Source organism: Protopterus annectens, chromosome 4.part1 (genome assembly GCF_019279795.1).
Source record: "Protopterus annectens isolate FY-2018-M chromosome 4.part1, PAN1.0, whole genome shotgun sequence".
Taxonomy (NCBI): domain Eukaryota; kingdom Metazoa; phylum Chordata; order Ceratodontiformes; family Protopteridae; genus Protopterus; species Protopterus annectens.
The window spans coordinates 585,612,046-585,637,007 of NC_056734.1; positions in this window are offsets into that span (position 1 = coordinate 585,612,046).

A 24,962-nucleotide genomic window follows, 5' to 3' on the forward strand; every position below is an offset into this window, starting at 1 on the left:
GTCTTAAAAAGTCCATGTACCTCAAAAGTTCCACACTGAAAGGGTCTGTCACACATTCTGTGTTAGGCATGTTTTAACTGATGTCCATGGTAAATAGTAATGAACAATATTAATTCATCAAAATAACTTCTTATCAGTATAAAGTAGCACATTGTAACCATTCTATGACCTTCCTACTTGAAGTTGTTAGTAAGCTGTTTGATGGTGTTCCATATTTTGCCCATTTGTTCTACATCTTGAGAGGCTGTGCTCCTCATTTAGGAGACGGAAGGTTGAGTGCTTTACACTGCAGAGATAGACCATTTTTTAAAAATTATTTAAGTAAGTAAAACCACAGCAATGCATGCATGCTGCAAAGCTAACTGAATAATGCAGAAATTTTTGTATTAAATATCTAAAAAAGGAAAAACATCCGATTTATTAAATAAAGTAAGTATATGCTCATCAACCTACTGTCTCCTTGTGATAATTATATCTTGAGTGACAAATCTGACAGATTTATATGAATGTCATATATTGCCTGCTAGCACAAACATTTCAAAAGTTAGGATGAAATATATTTGCCAAAATGCTATGAGTAAAATTACCTTTGCTAAAAAATGTCACAAGCTTTTTTGAAATGAAACATTTCACACATATAATCAAGGAGAGATATTCCCTTTGCTCTCTATTCCAGAAAATGTTCAAATATCTCTATATCTGTTTCTCTCTCTTTCTCTCTCTATATATAAATATATATATCTATATCTATCTATATATATATATATATATATATATATATATATATATATATATATATATATATATATATATATATATATATAAATATATATATCTATATCTATCTATATATATATATATATATATATATATATATATATATATATACATTTTTTGGAAATGCACAACTATGTTAGCAAAGCGAGTCTTCCCTGATTAATCCTCATACCATAGCACTCAACCTTCCGTCTCCTAAATGAGGAGCACAGCCTCTCAAAATGTGGAACAAATGGGCAAAATATGGAACACCATCAAACAGCTTACTAACAACTTCAAGTAGGAAGGTCAAAGAATGGTTACAATGTGCTACTTTATACTAATAAGACATTCTGTTGATGAATTAATATTGTTCATTACTATTTACCATGGACATCAGTTAAAAAATGCCTAATACAGAATGTGTGACAGATCGTTTCAGTGTTGAACTTTTGAGAAACATGGACTTTTTAAGACCCAAAATGAGGAACGTTCCTCGTAATGAGCTACACTTGAGAGGTATAACTCAGCCCCACATATCTAACTTAAGATGCTGGCTGCTTTCGTAACTTTGCTGATGCATTCTTTTACACAATATGTAGACAACATGTTGCTCAGATGTAATACACCTCTTTGTGAATAGGAAGTTTATATCACACTGACTACAATCAGTTCCATGTTGTTGGGGGTGGGCTGTACTCATCACACTGCTATAGAATATAAAAATATGTTTGCTACAAAATGGTGCTAGTTTGTTAGACACTGCTTGAATAGGTTCATAGGTGTGTATTAGGCTAATGGCCCTAAAGCCTTTACAAGTCTAGCCCATAGAAATAACCTAGCATTGTGCCATCCAATGTTAATTCCCAGTGCCTCTATCAAGTAGAGCCACTGGAGTGATGCCCAAGGTGAACTTTCTATTACCCATCCACTCATCAAGATTTCTCTTGAAGAGGGTCAGCGAGGTGTTCTGGTTGACATGCATGGGAAGTCTGTTCCAGAGCATGGACAGTCTCTGGGTAAGGAACCTGTCCCTCCAGCATATTCTGCTGATGATGGTAATGAGGTTGAGGTCTCTGGAACGTGTGGTGCAGAGGGATTATAACAGAGCTGGGTCAGACATGGTTTTGTAAGTCTAGCAGAGATCACCTCTAAGTAGGTGATATGAGACAGAGAATAGCTGGACTCTTTTGAGTCTGTCCATGTAGGACATGTGTTTAAGGTCTAGGATCCTCTTTGTGAGGTACTTCTGTGGTCCCTCCAGCTGTTGCATGTGTCTAGTGAGGTACATGCCAAATGGGGCATTGTACTCCATGACTGGCCTAATGAGGGAAGAGTAAAGAGAGACAATGACCTCTTTCTTCCTGGATGCAAAACCCTTAGTAATGAGATGTGCCACATAGAAGGACTTTCTGACCACAGTGGCAATGTGGTAGTCAAAGGAAAGGTGTCTGTCAACCTGTGTCCCCAGATCTCTTATAATGCTGTCAGTGTTCAGTGGGCTCCCATTGATCTGGTAATTAGTGGGAACTAAGTTTTTACCAAAGGGGATGAGTACGTAATTTTTGGCATTAAGCTTAAGTCCATGGTTTCAACACCATTCATTGGTCTCAGTGAGGACTTTCTGTAGGATGTCTGCATCACTTGGGGAGTTAATAATGGTTCCCAGCTTGCAGTCATCTGTGAATTTGGTCAGCCAGAGTGCCTTTGTGTTGGCCTGGACTTCTGAGAAGTAGATGCCAAACAGGAGAGGAACCAGGACCGATTCCTGTGGGACTTCACTCATGACTGGTAGGCAGTCTGACGTGGAGCCCGCTACTTTCACACTATGCGTTCTATCTGTGAGACAATTTGCAACCCACCTAGTGATATAGGGGTTGATGCCTAGTTTGGTGAGTTTATCAATAATTCCCGAGTGAGGAATGGTATCAAAGGGGGTTCCTATTACGTTGTCGAATGTTTAGGTTGTCAAACACTCAAAACCGCGACAGGCCAATTACTCAAATTTTTTTCCCAGGGAAAAAGTTTGCTTGACCATCATCAGGGATTTGTCCTTTCCCCCAATGTAGAGCAATCTTGTAGTTGGTATATTTAGTTAGGGGGAGTGTGGAGGCACAGCCCTCCACTTGATTAGGGTTTTAAAGTATGTTTTTTTTTTGTTGGCTAAGCAAATGCTTTCACGGGGAAAAAATTTGCATAATTGGCAGGTTGCAGTTTTGAGTGATGGACATTTAGGTATCGACGTTTAGACATTCAACAACCTAAGTGTTTGACATTCTAATATAGACCTTATCAAAGCCCTTGGCCAGATCGAGGTAGGCTGTATGCACTGCCTTACCTTCATCCACAGCCCTGGTGACTGACTCAAAGAAGTCAAAAAAAGGAAGCCAATCTGGTGGACCCCTGCCATAAACAAACAGTACAACAGAAGGAAGAAACTATTGCAAAAGAGAGTAAAATACCATGAGTGGAGGAGCTCCATGGTCAGCCTCAGTAAGAAGCTGCAATCCCTGATAAAATCCTCCAAAGCTAGTTATGAAGACAAAATTGCCACTGATTCAAAAGACAACCACAAATCATTCTATAGTTATGTTAAGAATCTCAATGGCAGCACTCAGATCTGCTCTGAGTTACAGCACAATGGCACTAAATATACAGACCCAACTGATATTGCCAACATCCATGCAAGTAGGTTCAGTGCTAACTTTACCCCCCTCTCACCCCCTAAAGAGCCTATCTCTATGCAGGAAGAATGCAAAGTTCCTCTAATCACAGCTGCACAGGTAAAAACCACACTCTTCAAAGTGAAGAATACAGCATCCATGGGACCAGACAACATCCCAGGCTGCGTTCTACATGAACTACAGAACAAACTGGCACCCCACCTAAGTACCATGTTCAGTCATAGCCTCACCTCAGGCTTTATGCCTGCTGAATGGCGCACAGCGATGGTTATCCCAATCCACAAGGGGGGAGCCACCACAGACCCTGGGAACTACCGCCCCATTAGCCTGATGAGCTTGGTGTGCAAGGCTATGGAAAGTATCATCATGGAACTTATAAACAAAGACATTGGTAATCTCCAAACTCTGGACCCCACCCAGTTCGGGTTTGTAAAAGGCAGATCATGTCTCCTAAACCTGAAAGACTTCTTTGAAGCAGTCACCAAAGCCGTAGACAAGAGTAAGGTGGTTCACACAGCCTATCTAGATCTTGCCAAGGCTTTCAACACCATCCCCCACTATGGAATTATAGATAAACTCACTAAACTAGGTATAAATCCCTATGTCACAAGATGGGTTGCCAACTGGCTCACTGACAGAACCCACACTGTGAAAGTAGCAGACTCCAAATCCGACTTCAGACCAATGACAAGTGGAGTACCACAGGGTTCAGTCCCGGGTCCTCTTCTGTTTGGTATCTACTTCTCTGAAGTACAAACTAACACAGAAGGTCTTTGGCTAATGAAGTTCGCAGATGACTGCAAACTAGGAGCCATAATCGAAACTCCTAACGATGTGGACATCCTATAAAAGGGCCTCACTGAGACAGATGCCTGGTGTCAAAGCCATAGCCTCAAGCTCAATGCCAAAAAGTGCATTGTCATCTCCTTTGGTGAAAACTCTGTACCCATGAACTACAACATAGGCGGTAGTATACTTAACACCGAAAGTGTGATAAGAGACCTTGGGACACAGGTGGATAGTAGTCTCTCCTTTGATAATCACATTGCCACAGTAGTCAGGAAATCCTTCTACATGGCACACTTCATCACAAAAGGTTTCTCATCCAGAAAAAAAGAGGTCATTGTTCCCCTCTACCCATCACTCATCAGACCCATTATAGAGTACAACGCCTCTTTTGGTATGTACCTCACAAGACATCTACAACAACTGGAAAGGCCACAGAAATACCTCACAAAGAGGATTACCAGCCTCAAACAGATGCCCTACACAGACCGTCTCAAAAAACTCCAGCTTTACTCCATCGCATATCGCCTACTCAGAGGTGATCTCTGCCTAACATACAAAGCTATGTCAAACCCAGAGCTGTTGGACATGCTCCACTTAAAGAAATCCCAATTCCTCTGAGATACACGCTCTAGGGACCTAAACCTTGTCACCACAATAAACAGAACATGTCAAAGGGATAGATTCCTGTCCCAGAGACTTCCCATACTCTGGAATAAACTACCTATCTATATCAAACAAAGCTCCTCATTAGCACTCTTCAAGAAAAATCTTGATGATTGGATGGGAAATAAGAAATTCACCCCGGGGATCACCTCTGTGGCTCTGCTCGACAGTGGCACAGGAAAATAATTTTCTTGGATGGCAAAAGCCAGGGTACCTTTTTGGCTGGGCTTGTATAGGCCCCAGGGCCAATAGCATAGTACCTACCTATGAAACAAGTTGATCAGGCATGATCTCCCATTCACAAAGCCAAATTGTGCGAGGTCTAGAGTTTGGAGATTTCCTATATCTTTGTTAATCAGGTCCATGATGATGCGCTCCATAGCTTTACATATCAAACTCATCAGGCTAATGGGGCGATAATTCCCAGGGTCTGTAGTTGCTCCCCCTTTATGGAGAGGGATGACTGTAGCAGTGCACCATTCCATAGGTACAAAGCCTGAGGTGAGGCTGTGACTGAATAGGGCACACAGATGTAGTGCCAGTTCACTTTGTAGCTCATGTAGAACACAGCCAGGGATATTACTGGGTACCATGGAAGCTGTATTCTTGGCCTTGGACAATGCAGCTTTAACCTGTGCTGAAGTAATGCTGGATGCCTGCCATTCTTCCAGTATTGTGCTTGGTCCCTTAGGAGGGGAGAGAGGAGTAAAGTTGGTACTGAATCTGTCGGCGAGTATGTTGGCAATATCTGTTGGATGAGTATAGGAGGTACCATTGTGCAGCATCTCAGAGCAAATCTGGGTATTGCTGTAGAGGTTCTTGATATAGCTATAGAAGGCTTTGTGATTGTTTTTAGTGTCTGTTGCAATTCTGCCTTCATAGCTGGCTTTAGAGGATTTGATGAGGGATCTCATTTTTTTTGTTGTGGTTAATAAGGGAGTTTTTCCAGTCTTGGGACTTCACCTTTTTCTGCAACAGTTTCTTCCTTCTATTGCAGAATTTATTAATGGCAGGAAACCACCAGATTGGCTTCCTTTTTTTGGAGGAGATCGTCTTAGTCCTGTTGGGTATGGCTAGTTCCATGCATTTGTGTACATGTTCATACAGTGCATTGGTGCATGACTGGGCAGTCATACAGCTATTTTCCATTGACATGGGTGCTGTGAAGTTAGCCACCTCTGTTTTTAGGAGTCCAAAGTCAGCTTTGGGGAAATTTTTCAATGTGGTTACCTTTGCGGGGGGTGAGGGTGAGATGTGGATTTCCATACTGATGAGTTTATGGTCGGATGTGACCAGGGAGGGAATAACTATTGGTGTAGAGCAATGGTCACCCATGTTAGTAATAACCAGGTCAAGGATGTTGCTTCCTCTAGTGGGGGTCAGAATATGCTGGTCCAGGGCATTGGATTTGATGAATTCCAGGAAGCCCTGGGCCAGTGTATTGGTGCTTGGGTAGTTTTCCCAGTTTATGGAGGGGTAGTTGCAGTCTCTTAATAAGAGAGTGTTGGATTGGACCTTGATAGATTCCAGGGTGCTTAGGAATGTGGAGTGAGAGTCTAGGGACATGGTTGGGGACCTATAGCAGGCTATGACCTGGACCACCGTCTTATCCAGTGTTAGTTGTACCTGAAGTTTCTCAGATGCGTTATGCTGGTCTGCTAGTCTGGAGGTGTGCATATCCTTTATGAATATGCAGACATTACTGCCGTTGGAGCTTCGGTCCATGTTCTGGGGCTGAAAGGTGTGGAATGAGTTATAGCCTGGTAGTGTAGGGGTGCTTTCTGCTGCTTTAAACCAAGTCTCCGTTACAGCACAAATGTTGATGTTCTCCATTTTGAGGAGTGCTTTGAGCAAGTGCATCTTGAGATTTAGACTTCTAGCATTGATCAGCATTACTCTCAGATTGCACTTATTTATAGCTGTTACGGTGGTAATTTGGACTTTGGAACACCATCTAAAAAAGGCACTATAGGGGTGGCAAGAGCCTCTTGGAAAACCCAGGGGTGACAGATGCAGGCCATCTCTGGCAGAGCATTGAATCTATCAATCATGTCATCCCAAGCAGAAAGATACTGGATCCCCTTTTTTTTGTTTGTACTGCGTTATCATTCTGGGTGATGGTAGGACACTGCTCAGGGCTAGTATCATACCTGCCTGGGCCACATAATCCGAGAACTCCACCATGTCTCTTTTCATGTAGTCCAGGGAGGTGTGTATCAGGTCATTCACACCCACATGAACAATGACAGGAATGGTTGACTTTATTAAGGAAACACTGCCTATGCCATATCTATGTGAGTCAAATCAGTGAATCACAGATGTTGTACTAGTCCCCCCCCCTGTTCCTAATAGTAAAACTGTCTGTAATTATGATGCAATTCCAAACAACAAAAGGCACGTATTCACACTGATAAGCCTCTCTCTCTCTCACTATATATATATATATATATATATATATATATATATATATATATATATATATATATATATATCTTTCAAGATCAGAAAAAAAGCAGCTGTGATGTCATGATTAAGAAAACAGTGGAATAATAAGTGCTGTAAATTTTTATAGCCTATCATTGTCAAGGCAATATAATGTTTATAAAGTATGCTATAAATTGACTAGGAGCTCAATACTGATTGTGGGGTCCAAGGTTAAGAGGTTTTGGTCTAAACTTGCAAATTTTAGTGGGTGAGATTCAAAATTCTATTATTCAGTGCTGGGACGTTTTGTTGTCCACATACTTGACAGTGTTGTCTCAGAATACTTTTAATGACGTACTACGTTTTGTTGTGCATAGGCACTTATTCCCAAGTTTTGGTAGTTTAGGTTAAAGAGTTTGCCCCATTTTATTTATTATTTATATTCATTTTAAGGAATACTTTTCTGCATCTTATCCTGGATACACATACAATCCCAGAACAAATATTCAAACAGAATCAGTTCAGGCGTTGCATATGTGTCACACATTGCTTCTTTAAGATGTCTGTAGAATAGAGGGACCTGAAATAGCTCCTGCAGTCTGTCCTGAAGATTAACTCTCCTAACAGGCAATGTTAGCCATATAGCAGCAGTGTAACCACTGGAGTCATTGCATCCTGCCAAGTGACATGTTATGCCCCTAAAAGGAATTAGCCATTCACAGCATATGTAGCAGGCATTAGAAAAACTCATTATAGCAAAATAAAATGTAGCAGTGTGCTGTTTGTGTATTGGTACATAAGTCTCTTGTGCTACATAAAGAGCATGGTGAAACCAGTACATGTGAGATGTACATGTGCATGTTCTGTAACTGTAATATTAGTGGAATATTTACAGTATTGGTACTGCATAGCAAAAACTTTTCTGTCATATGTCATTAAAAGAAATGCTATAGTTTCCCCTTCTAGTATTGTATTAATTCCTGCAGCATGTATGATTGGTCTGAAAGGATCTCCTTGTTTATTTTTTTCCAGTAACATTTTTTTCATATTGTGCTCTACTTTAAAATGTATTCAAATACACTGAAATGCTGCCAGCAAATAATGCAGTGTAGAAATAAAGAAGGTGTTTGGAGGCTTCAGGTAATATATTGTGTTTTAACAGCAAATGTATTATGTCTGAGGAAGAAATACATTACTCTAAACAATCTTTGCTGATTCACCATCTGTCTAATATTTTCAGAAGAATAACATGATAGGAGGTGTGGGACCAAAATTATCGTATCCAGTAATTATCAAATAACCTGGATGTGCACAACCCATGCGGTAGATAGTTTTCTTATAGGGGAAGATAGTGTCATATATCAGCACTGCAAGATCCCCTCGCATGACATATACAATATCGTCAGAGATAGCTGGGGTGTTCATAAGTAGCTGAATTAGCAACATTTTGTGACAATGAATATTCACAGGCATTACAGCTATATCTTTTAATAGTACTGTTTCATATAAAATCAAAGGACGGCAAAACGTGTTGCAGTGATGAGCAGCAAATAATGGAGAAGAGCGATTTTATTATGAAGGTCTTAAAGTACAGACTATATATTACATACACACCCAGAATGGTATTTCAAGTCTGCAGCAAGAATGCTTTCAGAACAAGAAATGTCAGTATAAAGTTTCTTACATCACAGATGAGTACAGTTGTACAGTCAATGCCAAATTCTGAAAACTGTCTCACTGTCATAAATGAAAGATATGGATGCCTAGCTTGCAAAGTTTGATTCATTTCTTATCTCCAAGTAAAATGGTTGTTCATGGAGCCTTTTCAGGTATAACCTGGGCCAAAAGTCAAAGATAAATGCAATATGTATGGACAGTATAGAGTAGCTGACTGACTATCATGATTTTGCATGAGAGAAGAAACAGGTATACATAGATTAAAAACACCTAGACTTGGTGAGAACATATGCGACACAGACAATAACCGGAGCTTGAGAGTGACCTCCAGACCCCACAGCTGTGAAATATTAATCTTGGCCAAAATGACATTGTGTTTCCTACAAAGACCATCTGCATGGCATATTTTGAAGTTCTATATCCTCAAGGTTTATACCGTTTTGTTTAAATGCTTTGATTCCTTTTTTGTTTAAGGTTCAGTGGGGAAATATGCTAAATGACCATTTTATCATATATGTCATACAGAGACATTAAACTCAAAACTAGTAAACATTACAACTAAAATTGCATAACTCAAACTCCCTTTTGTTTTGTAACTACAATCAACACAGCCCTAAGTATTTGATAGAAGTAAAACACATCTCACGACTGTTCAAACAGAGTATGACAGTAATTAGAGCAGTTTTACTTGCAGCATTTTATGTTAAAATTTTCTGCAGTCATAAACTACAAAAAAGGGAGTTTCCAAACTTGTGACTGTACCCATAACTGTAGTGCTATGCAGAAAGCAATAGTCAAAAATAAATAAATTAATTGATCAATAAACATTTTTAAAAAAAAGTTATTTGTCTCCCTATCAAGGCACCTGTCATAATTCCATAATGACCTGTTTTCATGCCATCTAACCCAGTGAATATATTTTTTTTAAGTTAACTGTTAAAACATTATAACTATACATTGTTTTTCATAATGACTTCAAGACACTTTAAGCTCTGGAAAAAAGCTACATCAAATATTATGTTTCTATTTTAAATTATTTATTATAGTATATATTTATTATATAATAATATAAATATATAATATTTTAAATATTATTTTTATATTGTATTTCAACTAAGCAGACAAGCTTTTTTTCCTTTTAAATCAATTAAGAGTATTCAACATTCTTTTATACTCTGTATGTCAGCAACTGCCTCTCCTGTTAACAAAAAATAGTAAACTTGTTAATTTGTTTCATGTTGCAGCGTATAAAAGACTGCTGAAAATAAACAAATGCCAAATAGATGATTGCAGTGTAAATATTTATATTTAGCACTAAAACCGTCTGTTTGCTAATCTATGCTAGTATGTGGCAACTGTCTTTGTGTGTGTGTGTGTGTGTGCATGCGTGTGTGTGTGTGTGTGTGCGTGCGTGCGTGCGTGCGTGTGTGTGTGTGTGTGTGTGTGTGTGTGTGTGTGTAGACATGCAGACATGCATAAATAGCTGGATATATAGATAAAGATGTAATGGAGAGACATAGACATATATTGCTGATACTTCCCATCAGCTTCTGGGTTAGAGCACTGCCTGTGCGTGTCCAAGTTACAATGCATTATGGAGACAAGAGGAATATTCTAGTGTTTCTACTTCCTGTTAAGACATGTGTCAAGCACCAAACTGTACACACGCAATCTGCAGCTTTTAAGCTTATGAGTCCCTCCTTGCTGTAGTTCTGTGTTGTCCCCACAAGGAGCCAGACTGCTATGATATATGGAACATATGCGTCATGCAACTAAATCCTGGCAATGGGTGAGTCAGCTAAATCCACTACTATAATCCCATACTTGTTGAGTGCTTGATACCTTGACTGTTATGCATGCCTTTCTACTTCTTTGCTCAATAATTCTGGATGAAGCCAAAAACAATAAGGGGGTTAAATACCTAAAATCACTGACAATTTTTAAATATCACTCTAGTTCACTTAAAACATTAACCAGAAAGTTTGCCAGAAAAACACACTTTTTATGAGATACTGACCAAAAATATGAGAAAAAAATCTGTACATTTATGCAAAATCTGAATATTTGCGATATATGGCCATCAATGTAGTATCCTTCCTCATCAGGTGCAAAGAACATGCATGTGCATTAATACATGCATTAGTCTCCATGCTGAGATGAAGCGTTTATCACTGTCTGCATGTGCATTAATACATGCATTAGTCTCCATGCTGAGATGGATCGTTCATCACTGCCTGCATGTGCATTAAAACATGTATTAGTCTCGATGCTGAGATGGATCATTCATCACTGCCTGCATGTGCATTAAAACATGTATTAGTCTCGATGCTGAGATGGATCGTTCATCACTGCCTGCATGTGCATTAAAACATGTATTAGTCTCGATGCTGAGATGGATCGTTCATCACTGCCTCAGACAAGGGGATAAGGCTTAATAGAAAAGAAATGACTTCATTGCCAGGATGCCAGCCCCTTTGGAGTAAGGGGTGATTTTTTATGGGCAGACAAGTGGCAAAATACGTTCAAAAATATGAAACCACCAGAAACATACAGAACTAAATAGATAAACATTATAAAATATAGTACTTATCTCAAAGCACATAAAAATAAATGCAATGAATTCTACAACTTTTACCAGGTAAAAGAATGTTGTTTTTTTATGGCTGTGTCCACGTATGGAAATGAGGATGGGTGATAGTGACATATATAATAATCATTGTCCTTGGCTAGTTTTGACAAGTCAATCTTACTTCCCTTAATGAAATATATATTAGAAGAAAAACTAAGTCCAATATCCTGAGATCATCACATTTTCTGTTTGCCAAAGATAGTATAACAACACTTAATTTATGAGTTGTCATGACTTCCAGCTGAATCACTGCAAAGCTCTGTTTAGAATTATAACTGTGAGGATCAAGTAACTGTCATGCAAATCATGGCTGCCTGGATGACAGCCCCCACTGGAGTAGGGGGGACATTTCACTGGAAAGCAATAGGGTAAAACACATACAAAAAGTAGTACTTAATAATAATAATAATAATGATAATAATAATAATAATAATAATAATAATAATAATAATAATAATAATAATAATAATAATAGTGCACCAGGAAATATCTGACAAGAAGCATCCAACTGTTCTGATAACTATTAGCTAATCTTCTTCACATATACGTAAAACAGTTTGACTCTGTGCAGGAATGTAGTTTTATGAGAAGGTGACTGAAATTGTTTTAAATTTAAGGATATAACAATATAAACAAAAATACTGCACCCTAGCAAGTATAAATGTGCACCTATGGTAACATGCTAGCAGTAGTTTCAGTTAGGGGTCAGTTGTTTCACTGTTGTTGTTTAACTTGTTTCAGTGACCATCTTATCTTTAATTGGGTTATTTATGTTTTGCCCACAGATGGAAAATGGTTTCTGAACAATAAAAGCTCTTGATAACACACATAACAATGAATGCCATCAGCTTAAGTATGTCTTTACAAACTACTAAAAATGCTACCAGTACAACTGTGCAAACTGTTAATAGAAAATATATAGTGTTGGTTACATAAAATATATAGTTAGAGTATTTGAGAAGTGTAGTTAATAAGCAGTTTGTGATAATCTTCTTTTGTGATACTGCTTTTTATAATATGGAGCATTATTTCCTCGTTTAGTGTCTGTAGCTTCTCCACCTGTACTATTTTACAGACCTTGACCACCAGTCGGCTCACCTTTTGGGTTATTCCACTGCACCAGAAGAGCTGAAATATGAACAGAGGAAAGGAGACTGAAGTATTATCAGTGTTACCTACATAAATAATTGTTTTTGTTTCCTGATACACATTAACTTCCATGCATATGCTGGGTAGTGCATATGGGTGTTCATATAATGGGCACTACAAGGGAGTCACCTGACATTTATGGTGGAACCATCCAGGACTGCCCCACTCACAATGTTTTACTGTTGATATTTGCTGCTGATACCTCTGTTATTTTTTTGATAGATTTTAGTCAAAATACCACAAACTATATTTCTAAGAAGGTGCAAAATCTCTAAATAGCTTTTGTCATAGGAGGCAAGGTCCAATGAGTTCCACCTTCCCCTAGTTATTAATGTAAAACTCTTTAAGATCATTTGTCTGTGTTTTCTTTCCAGAACCAGAAAAGAAGGAAGAAAACAATTCTTCACACTCTGGATGTCCACAGTCCACTGTGATACTACACTGACAGAACATAATCATAGAGGAATTCTATTCAGCTGTTTATTTCCTATGAAGGCAAGAAAAACTGCCAAAGCAGACAGTTTACAAATAGTTGTTTCAGGCTATTCCTTTTTGTTATTCTTAGTATAACAAGATACTTCTAGGCAAAGTCAGGACCCATTCTACTAGGGTTCTGGCTACTTCTGCGGCTGTTTAGAAAGGCGTGATTTCTAGGGATCTTCTAAAGACAACAACATTATCTTTTGTGCTCACTTTTACCAAGCACTAGATTTTGAAATAATCACTGTTACAGTACAAACACGCTTGCTCCTTTTTTATTTATTTATTTATTTACATTTGTTGACTGGGAGTGTCCGACTGGACGTAGGTCCATTTTCACCGGAGGCCCGGGGGGAAAAGCTCCACAGTAAAATAAACAGACAGTAGTTACATTGGATTACATAGCGATTAACAATTTAACATAGCAATTACTTACAACATATTTACAGATGAAGAACATAGTACATCAGTAGACAACTAGAATCTTTATCTGTGAAGTACATAACAGACATTAACAAATGTTACAATGAGAAGTTCCTGCTGTATAATAAGTACTAGGCTTATGAGCATCTGAGCTTGCTATAATCAAGGTAGTTAGTGGAAAGAAAGGTAGTGGTTGGATAGGGTGGGTGATATTAGAGTGGGAGTTGCAAGGGCATAGCCAGCATGTTTTTAGGTGCGCTTTTAGTAAAGTTTTGAAGTGGGTGCATGATGGTATGGAGGTAATTGTGGGTGGGAGTGAGTTCCATAATTTGGCTATGGTGCAAGAGAATAGTGCTTTATTCTTTTCTTTACTTTTTTCCTACCGGGATGTGTTTTTTTTTTTTTTTTTTTGTCATTCCATTCTTCTCATAATAAATACCTAACTGACAGGGCTTTAGCTTTTCTTGGTCTGAGGAAAGAAAGCTATGTGATTTTTGGCATCCTAAAGAGTTTCTTTATAATGTTGTCCTCAATTGCCATGGTAGTTAGGGCATGCGGAAGGTACCCTTAAACTCTGGAAGCTGTACAGTCATCTAATCCTTGGCAAAATATGTCCCCATATAGCTTAGGCTGCAGCAATAGTAACAATGTCAGTGACCTGAATTCAGTAGTGGGTAACCACAAAAAGAATATTCACAGATATTTATGCAACTATCTCACATCATTCAGAAATCTGGTTATCCATTCATGATCTAGAAGTTTTCTGCTAGTGCATTACAGCATCAGGCATACTAGCAGAGGATTTTTTTCTACAAAATTTCACTCACTTACAGGTTTGATTATCCAGCTGTCATTCTTATGCTGCATAATGTTTTAAGAATTATCTCACAGATACGTATGCATGTACCGTGACTTGTGTAATAGGGCTGCTCTCTCTCTCTCTCTCTCTCTCTCTGGTTCACCTCTCTAAATGGGCTTCAGGTCTCATCTCTGTGAGTGTCATAGTAACCACAGTGCAATAATTAAAATGAGTACATAAATGCAGTGGTTGACAGTGGTGTTTAAAGGATCACTGACAGAACTGTACATCCTCTTCTTCAAAGCTGAAATTGCCACATAGAACTGGAATATGGTGTCTGTATTTCCTTCACATCAAGCTGGGGGGGGGGGGGGGGGGTCAGCAAAAGAATCAAGCAATTAAAATCCTAGTAGTTAAATTTCCATTCCAGAAAAAACTGTGGCTAAATTCTGTGGAGCAAGCAAACCAAGTTTCTGTGTGTTAACAAGTGACAAACACATGGTTTGTGTTAAGTGACAAACACATGGTTTGTGTTAAGTGACAAACACACGGCTTTACAAAACCAATTGTTTGAATGTCCATTTTGATTCATTTCTCTGCCTGGTTTAAATAAAGGTAGCTCAGCACACTTTTAAACTGTGCATCACAATTTATTAGACAGAGTGTGTGGACATCATAATTCATTTCTTATTAAAACCTTTTTAGTTTACAGTGTATATCTGAAGATTTGCATCTATTGATGATATTCTTATTCTACAGAAAATTGATTTAATTTCTGATTAAGAGTTACTTATAGCACTTGAAACTGTATCTTAAGGCATATCATTTTATGCTTTTTATTTGTACTTTCTTATCTTTTTAAATGACATAGGCTTACTATGTTCATTTCTAAGATTAACAAATACTGTTTAAAGGAAGAAACCTTTATTTTGTATTTGCAGTGTAGGGTTACAATACCTCTCACTAGACTGGCAAACAGGGATAGTTATCCACATTTTCAGAAAAGGGGGCTCAGATAGAGTGTTCCAGCTACAAACATATAATAATTCTCAGTCTCTATGGGAAAACATAGTCACAGTACTTGCAGGGAGACTTCATCCAACATGTGAGCCTTTGATTCAAGAGAAGCAATGCAGGTTCAATACTAACCATGCAGTGCAGGCAACAATGCATCAGCCATTTGGCTTTAAGCAGATATTGGAAGGGTCGTGGGATTTTGTCAATCCTGTCTACCTGTGCTTTGTGCACTTGGAGAAGGTATATGACCATATAACCCAAAATGCCGAGTGGACATTAATAGAAGAGTAAGGATCCCTTAGCTGCTGCTGTGTGTCATTCTGTCACTGCATTTGAGGAGTATCTGCATCCATTTTCTTAGCATTAAGATTAACAAATTCAGTGTAGGCGTAGGACTCCTCCTTGGTTGCGTCTTGTCTACCTCCCTATTTGTAATTTTCATAGACAGGTTATCAAAGTGCAGGAAAGGTTTGTTGGGCATCTTCTCTGTAGGTGTCTGAGCTGCAGCTCAGTGGTTTGCAGATGATACTGCCTGCGTAATCTCAAGTGATGCGGTCAGGTGATTCACTGCTGTGTAAATTCAACATGCAAATCTGCACCTCCAAATCATCAGTCATGGTTCCCTCTTCAAAAAAGAATAGCTTACTCTCTGCAAGTTATGGAAAACATATATCTCAGGTGCAGGGGTTTAATGATGTTGCAATATTGTTCAGGAATGAGGGTAGAGGGGAATGGGAGATTGAGCAGCAGACAGGGGTATGAAAAGCATTGTACTGGATTGCGGTGGTGAAGCAAGAAATGAGACATAGGAGGAAGTTCTCTATTTGTTGGTCAGTCTATATCCTCAGTCTCACATATGGATGTGAGCTTTGAGTAGTGACTGAAAGTATGACACTGCAGATATCAGCAGCACTTTTAAATTTCAGTTGTATGTTGATATCACGAGTGGTTAAACTCCAAACATCAAAGTGACAAAAATAACATTTATCACCTCTTTTTGTTGGGCTGCCTCTTTATAAATGTCCTCCAAGGTTGATACACCACAAAGTAAGGGAAAAAAGAAAAAAAAAAACAATAAAAATGCACACAGAAATGCAGTGGCGGCAATACAGGTGAGCTAATTTGCATTGATGGTGATAGATAACTGTGCAGCAGTTTTCCATTTCTACACAGACTCAGAGGAGGTGTTTATGTGCAAAACTGATATGCACGCAAGGATTTTGACTTGGTAATTAATTGCAACATTATATTTAATTCAGATAAGCAGTAAAAACAGTTCAGGAGACCATCACTAGCAAGATCTTTAACATTTGCGAGTACTAGTAATATGTTTTAACATACAGAGAATTCTTACCACAGGAAATAATAAAAGTGATTGAAAACAAAATAATCCTACTGCATTTTAAACAGCCCATCTGTATATCATTCATGTTTACAAAGGATTGCTAGCACTCCTTATCATACATCGCAACTGTACATATTTTCGCAGAATGTCCAGATTTTTCCCTCATATTTTTGGTCTGTTTTTCATATAAAATTGTTGTTTTCTGTCAAATTAGTGGCAAATCATTAAAGATTGAAGTTAGAAAATAATGGCAGACATTTGCTTTTCATACTTCATACCCTTCAGAAAATTCATGCTAATGCAAACCCTGTTTAGTTTGTAAGAGCACTACTTAAAAATTGTTCCTATTTTTGGGCCTTTGTCTCACTTTTATATATGGCTTTGTCAAGATTTCTAGCTCTAAAAGGTTGAGAAGTATGCTCCTTATTGCAAAAATGCTAAACTCTTCACTTAGGCAAAGTATCTACCAATATTCTGCTTGTTGGATGAAAATGTGAACACAGTACCATGGTGCAGGTTGATTGAAAGAAGACTCCTGAGGTTTAAGCCACTAATCTAATATATAACTTATGTAAATACAAGTTAATGCAAGACACTAATCATAGAAGAGTTAAGAAAAACAGATTAAGAAACTGTTGCTTTAGACAGTATCTCTAAAATCTTAACAAGTCATGTACTATACTTTAAAAAAATCCATAATTAACAGGCCTCTAATCATTAAAGGGAAGGGTTGGCATAGCGGTTAAGCTATTTACTTCACTGACACAAGGTGCAGGGTTTGGTTCTCTCCTTTGAAGGAAATTGGTTAGGCCCAGGAGGGCAACTAGCCTAGTATTTAACTATGAACCTGTGAGTCATAGAGCAAAAGTTGGTGGGTGGGTTGGCATAATGATTAAGAAGTTTATCTCACAGACATACTGTACAAAGTTTGATTTTCATATCTAAGGGAAATTGGCTAGGCTTAAAATGGTCTGCAAGGGCAGCTAGCCTAATATTTGCCTAAGAACCAATGAAAACTACTGATACAATGTTAGTTTACAGTTCCCTGGATGGTGCAGTGGTGCAGCAGTAGCATTGTCGCCTCACAGCAAGAGGTTCCCTGTTTGATTCTTGGCTGGGGTGCCTTCTATGTGGAGTCTGCATGTCCTCCCTGCATTTGTGTGGGTTTCCCTTGGAAGCTCTAGTTTCCTCCCATGTTACAAAGATATGTGCCTTAATCTTTTCTCCCTGGGCCTCTGCTGAAAACTGTTAACAAATGTTAAATAAAATTACCTGTACAAATAGGCTAATCAGCTATTTTCTGGTACCAGGAAGGGTAAGTACATTTAGATCTCATGCTTTGCAAAGAGAAAATATGACTTAAGACCTGGACAAACACATGCGCACACACACACATACACACACACACACACACACACACACATACACACACACACACACACACAGACACACACACGCACACACGCACACACACACACACACACACACACACACACACACACACACAAACACATATACTGCAATAATAAGTATTTGTTTCTGGAGATAAACATATTGCACTTCAAAATTACAAAACTATCTTTCACCTAACATATCTTCAAAGTGACTCACAGGCAGCATACTGAAAAATTACTAGCATTATTTTCCAAAAAATAACTCAATTACATTATGAGCCATCACAAATGTATGCAGACTGCAAGATCAATGCATTATCATATATGTCTGTAAAGACATAAAACTAAGTCAGCTTAACTTCATAAGCAGTCTGTGTTTATGCTGAGACATCACATAGAATCAACCAGGAGTCAAGGCAAAATAATTCCAAGCATATTTGGCCTTGTGAATACATGTTTATAAGCTGAAGCTCCTGTCTGTATGCCAGCAAAGTAAATATCTTATTAAAATCGTCTGTTAAAAAATGCGATACAAAAACGTTCCATACAAAGCCATTTTTTATAGAGCATGGATATGGCATTTAGGGAACATACTGGAAATTTACTGTGGACTATTGTTGTATTAACATTTTCAGGTCTCCTAGTATAAAACAAAAAGTGAAATGAGAGAGCAAGAGAGACAGCCAGACAGGCAACTGATCATTATTGACATAAACTACCAAAATGTGTGAGCAGTATCAAACGCTGAAGCTATATATAAGGGCAGACCAGCAGTGTGCCTGAAAGCACACATGAGATATTGCAAAGAAGGGACAAATACTTGGGGCATTATGTTCAAACAAATAGCATGGTTCAAAGGATTGAATAATGTACAAGAAACTGGTCAGCATATAGTATGCATTACTAAAATAAACATGCTTATAACATCTTATAAGGGAAAAGCACACCAAGTACTGGATAACACCACAGTCTCAGTCAGCAAAGGAGAGCCTGTATATAGTAGTGAGTATGATCAGTATGTACAGTGCTATCTGGTCACCTCTATGAATATTACAGGCTTATCTGCATAAAACTGCATGAGACAACACATATGATTAGTTGTTTACATGTTATAACAGACCTATCTGCACTAGTGCATGTCTACATAGCAATGTGCCCTAAGTGTAATGATCCCAAACTATGGCTGTCTAGCACCCACAAAAGACATATACCCTAGTCTGTAGTTTGGCAGTACTTTCTAAAATGTGTCATACCTAGAAAAACATAAAAGATTCCAGTATTAGAAATTCCCGTGGTCTTTTTTCACCATGAGGTTAGAGTCAGCCTCATTCTTCTTGCCATCCTTAACTAGCACGTTATTGTTGCATTAGAGCCCATCTGTGCATGGATATGTTAACAGAGCAAGAGATCCCACTGTACTCTCCTCAAAGGCTTGTCTGTTTTTGCTCTTTAAGACACTGTCAGATCTGATTCATTTTGAAACACTGCGCCAAGAGTACAAAGCCCATTGGCCAACACCAAGCCCCTTTACCTACCTTACTCATGTGTTCAAACCATATCACTAACCCTATCCCTGCAGTCACAGCAGTATACATTAGGGTACTATACCACTATTCAGACAAATTTTGTGTGCAAGTTATTGGCACTTTTTTTCTCTTCTTTTTGTTACTTGTCAGAATCAGAAGATCATAGGATCATAGACAATTACTAGGTTATTGGCCCTGAGGCCCTTACAAGCCTAGCCAAGAATTTAGCCCATGTTCTGACAAGTCAGCACCCAATGCCCCTGTCCAACAGTGAAACAAGTGGAATCCGAGGGGTGTATTCACTGTTCCCCATCAAGTCATCCAGGTTGCACTTAAAAAGGGTTAATGAGATGGACAGGGAGTCTATTCCACAGAAGGGGGGTCTCTGGGACACAAATCTGTCCCGCCAACAAGTTCTGTTGATGTCACAGACCAGGTTGAGGTCGCGCATGTGGGTTACTCGAGTGGAGCTTGACTTGTGGATGTGCAGCAGTCCCATCAAGAAAGGGTCTGAGATTGCTTTGTATACCAGACAGAGGTCACCTCTGAGGAGTCTGTCTAAGACTGAGTAGAGGGACAGGGTTTTTAGCCTATCTGTGTAGGGTGCATGTCTAAGGTCATGGATTCTCCAGGTGAAGAACCTCTGTGGTCTGTCCAGCTGCTGCATGTGCTTTTTTGAGGTACATGCCAAAAGGGGCATTGTACTCAATAATGCATCTTAAAATGGGAGAATACAGGTATGTTACAACCTTGTTGTCCCTGGATGAGATACTCTCCTAAAGAGGTAGGCCATGTAGAAAGCTTTCCATACAACGGAGGCAATATGGTGGTCAAAAGTCAGTTTGCAATCAACCTGGGTGCACAAGTCCCTCACAACTGATTGTGTGCTTAGGATCTTGTTATTAATGTGATAATTTGTGGGGATGTCACTCTCCCCAAAGGGCATGATGATGCATTTTTTGGCATTCAGTTTGAGGCCATGTTTCTGGCACCAGTCATTTGTTTAGGTGAAACCCTCTTGGAGAATGTCCACATCACTAGGGGAATGGATGACAGTGCCCAGCTTGCAGTCATCTGTAAACCTGGTCAGCTATAGCCCACTGGTTTTGGCCTGCAGCTCAAAAAAGTATATCCCATACAACAGAGGCACCAAGACTGATCCCTAGGGTACACTGCTTGTTATGGGTCTACTGCTTGAAGTGGATTCCCCTATTTTGACTAGATAGGTTCTATCAGTGAGCCAGTTTGTTACTTATCTGGTAGCATATAGACTGAGAGAGTTTATCAATTATACCCGAGTGGGGAATAGTATCAAAGGCTTTGGCCAGATCAAGGTAGGCAGTGTGCACCATCTTCACCTCGTTCATGGCTTTAATGACTGTGTCAAAGAAGTCAACCAAAGTTAACAGGCATGACCGCCCCTTGATGAAATCAAACTGTGTGGGATTGAGTGTTTGGAGGTTGCCAATGTCCTTATTAATGAAGTCCATGATAATCCTGGTATAATGGTGTAGCAGGGTTCCTAAATATGCTGCATGTTCCTGCCTGAGTTCATGTAGGATGGAGCCTGGGATGTTATTGGGTCCCGTGGAGGCTGTATTTTTTGCCTTTGAGAAGGCAGGTGATGGGGGTCAGGTGCTGGGATTGTTCTGATTTACTGAAGGGGAGACAGAGGGGTGAAGTTTTTGCTTAACCTGTCTGCCAGCAGGTTGGCTATATCTACAGCGTTTGTGTATGTATTGTCCTTGACCACCAGTTCTGAGCAGATCTGAGTGCTTCCTTTGAGATTGCAGACATATGTGAAGAATGCCTTATAATTGTTTTTAGCAGACGTGGAAAGTTTGGACTCAAAGTTAGCTTTGGAGGATTTTACTAGTGCTCTTATTTGCTTGTTCAGGCTAAGGAGAGATTCCTTCCAATTAGGCACCTGCTCCTTCTTGGTCCCAGACATAATTTTGTTCCTTTTATTACAGAGTTTATTTATTGCAAATGTCCACCAGACAGGTTTACTCTTCCTTAAAGAGGATAATTTTGTACTGTCAGGTATTCCTGATTCCATGCAGCTATATAAATGCTCATATAGTATTTTGGTGCAGATTTGGACATTTGTGCCAGTTCCTATGGAGGGAGAGGGGTCTGGGAAGCTGTTTATACCTTCCCTCAGGAATTTGTAATCAGCTTTGGAGAAGTTTTTATGTATGTCCCTAGCTGGGGGGAGGGGGGTCAAGGGAGATCATGACTTCAAAAGTGACCATTTTGTGGTCAGATCTTACTAGAGAGGATGACACTGTAGGGATGCTGCAGTGGTTACTTATGTTGCTTAATACCAAGTCCTACATATTATCACCTCTTGTGTGGGTGTTGACCAATTGGTCCAAGGCACTTGTACTGAAAAAAATCAATGAATCTCTGGACATTTGTGTTTTGGCATGAGTAGTACTTCCAATCTATGGTTGGATAGTTAAAGTCACCCAGGATCAGGATAAAGGGTTGAATTTTGATAGATTTAAAGAGGTCCAGATAGATGAAATGGGTATCTTTGAGTCAAATTTGGGGGTCTGTAGATGGCTATGATTTGAATAGGGGTCTTGTCAATGGTTAACTGCAGCTGGAGTGTCTCCTGTGCATCATACTGTTTGACCAGCCTGGAGGTTTGTATGTCTGTAATATATTTTGAAACTCTACCTCTTTTTACATTACTGCCCATGGTTTGGGGTCTGAATATATGATAGGATGAGGAACCTGGTATGGGTGGGGTGCTCTCCTCAGCTTTGAACCAGGATTCTGTGACTGAACAAATGTAAGCATCTTCCAGGGTTAAGAATGCTTGCAGTGAGTGCAGTTTCATATTTAGATTCCTAGTGTTTAGCAGCATGACCTTTAATTTGCATTTTGATGAAAGTTTCATGTAGGTAGTTTTTGACCTCATGGCATTTCCTAAAAAAGGCACTATGGGGAGGCAAGAGTGTTTGCCAGAAGTCTGAAACCCAAGGGAGACAGATGTAGGCCATCTCTGGCAAAGCATCTTGGTCTGGCAACCATGTCTTCCCAGGCTGTCACATACTGGATCCCCTTGGAATGACACCAGAAACTAAGCCAATTGTTAAAGTCTATCATTTTCTGTTTGTATTGAGGAATCATTCTGGGTGATGGTAGAATGCTGCTTAAGGCTAGGGACATACCTGCCTGGGACACATATTCGGTGAGCTCGATCATGTCTCTCTTCATATAATCCACGGAGATACATCTCAAGGCATTATCACCAACATGGACTATAACAGAGTCATAACAGTACCTGTTGTTGAGAGACTTGAGTGCATGTGTGATATGGCAGATTCTGGCACCTGACAAACAACTAACCATGACTCTCTCCTTATCCAGCCTGGTAAAGGGCACATCTGTGTGTCTCACAATGGAGTCTCATGTGAATAATACATGGTTTGGCCTTAGTGGCTGTGAGACACAGGTGTATGGGCTATGTGCAGTGAGCGGTGGGGTGGGCTGTAAAGTTCGTGTGTGTTTTTGCCTCAGAGGTCTCTTTTGTTTGGGTATGTCTTTGTTGAGGACCTCGACATATGTGGGTGTTTGTTGTGTAGGTGTGGGTGGTGTTTGAGGTGTGGTGCTTGCGTTGACACCCTTCTCAGTGCCAGATATACTGGCTTGTGATGGAGATAGCATAGACTCTAGGTTCTTAATGTAATTGCATCTCTCACAAATTGTGTTCCTAGGTGGTAGTAGTAGAGGGTTGTCTGTGTACATGAGGCAGTTGATACACTGTCTCAGGATGCCTATATCAACCAGGAGTAATTTTCCTTTTCTGATCAGTTTTAGTAGATGGTGAAATTTCTCTTCAACAAAAGGACTAAAGATAAATTCAGTAGATTTGTTAGATTAGATGTGTTGATACATGCATCTTCCCACAGTTATATATGTATTGCTCTTTCTTTCAGAGTTCTGGGATCCACAACTATCATCCAGCAGTCTCATTTCCATGTCAGCTTCCTGTTAAAATATCTGTTTACACAGGGTTTTCTAAAAATGTCAAAGTGCTTTACTAAATAGCAACAAAAGAAACCTCACATATTGGCAAAAGGTTCACAGAGCAATGAAAAAGTCATTGCTACTCACAGCATGAATAATCATTAAGTACATTAAAATAAACAAATTAGTTAATTTAAACACAGAGGTAATGGTTACAGTGCATCAGCTTATTACATTTTTGGTATATCCAGAGGGAATGCTTGGTGGAACATATCATTTGTGATTCTTCATTTTGATTATAACAATGTTCTAAGCAATGCATACTGTACTCCAAACAGATGCTAGCATGGATGGGATAAAGCCTTCTCCAAGGTTCTATTGGATACCAGAGAATGTTTGTTGGTTGGGGCAGTTGCCATTTGCTTAACTAAAGATATTCAGACAAAAAAAATAACCATTAGTGGTTCAGCAATCTGTCTTATCCACAATATTACTATAATAAAAATAGCATCACAGAATACATTGTTGAGTGCTAATTTAATGAAAATGTAAAATGTGAGCTTCATAGTCTTCAAGCCAGTACAAATCACTAGAAAAACTTGGTGCATTTTACCAAGCTAGTCCATCACTCTCAAAATTTGAGCTCCGGTTCTTACTGACCTGCATTCTATACATTTTCATTGGAGGCCTGGGGAGAAAAGCTTCATATACATCATACTCTACAAGGCATAGTTCATTATAATACAACATAAGTTCAGACATAAATTTATCAGTAGTAGATCACATAAACAGAGGTAAATCAATGGGTGCAATGACTTATAGATACATTCATAGCAGTTGAAAACTGTGGAGGAAATGGTTAATACAGATAAAAGACAAACATTACGATAATGTGAAAATTTGCAAGAACTGATTGATCTTGAAGGAATACATTTGCAGGTAGTAGAAAGGAATACATTCAGTGAAACAGAGGAAGGGGGGAAGTATGACTGACATAGAGGTAAGTAAGGCCAAACGTTAATCAACTAGTGGAGTAAACATAAGCAGAGGAGAGAAGGAGGAAAGGATAAGTTGGAGATACGGCAGGCTTCAACCAGGGTTGGTACATGAGCAGAGCCAAGTAGATGCTAGGAATTCTATCAATGCATGTTTGAAGGTAAAATGTTTGGAAATAAATCTGGTTGGGTGGGGTAAGGTATTCCAGCTTCTGGCTATGGAGTAGGAGT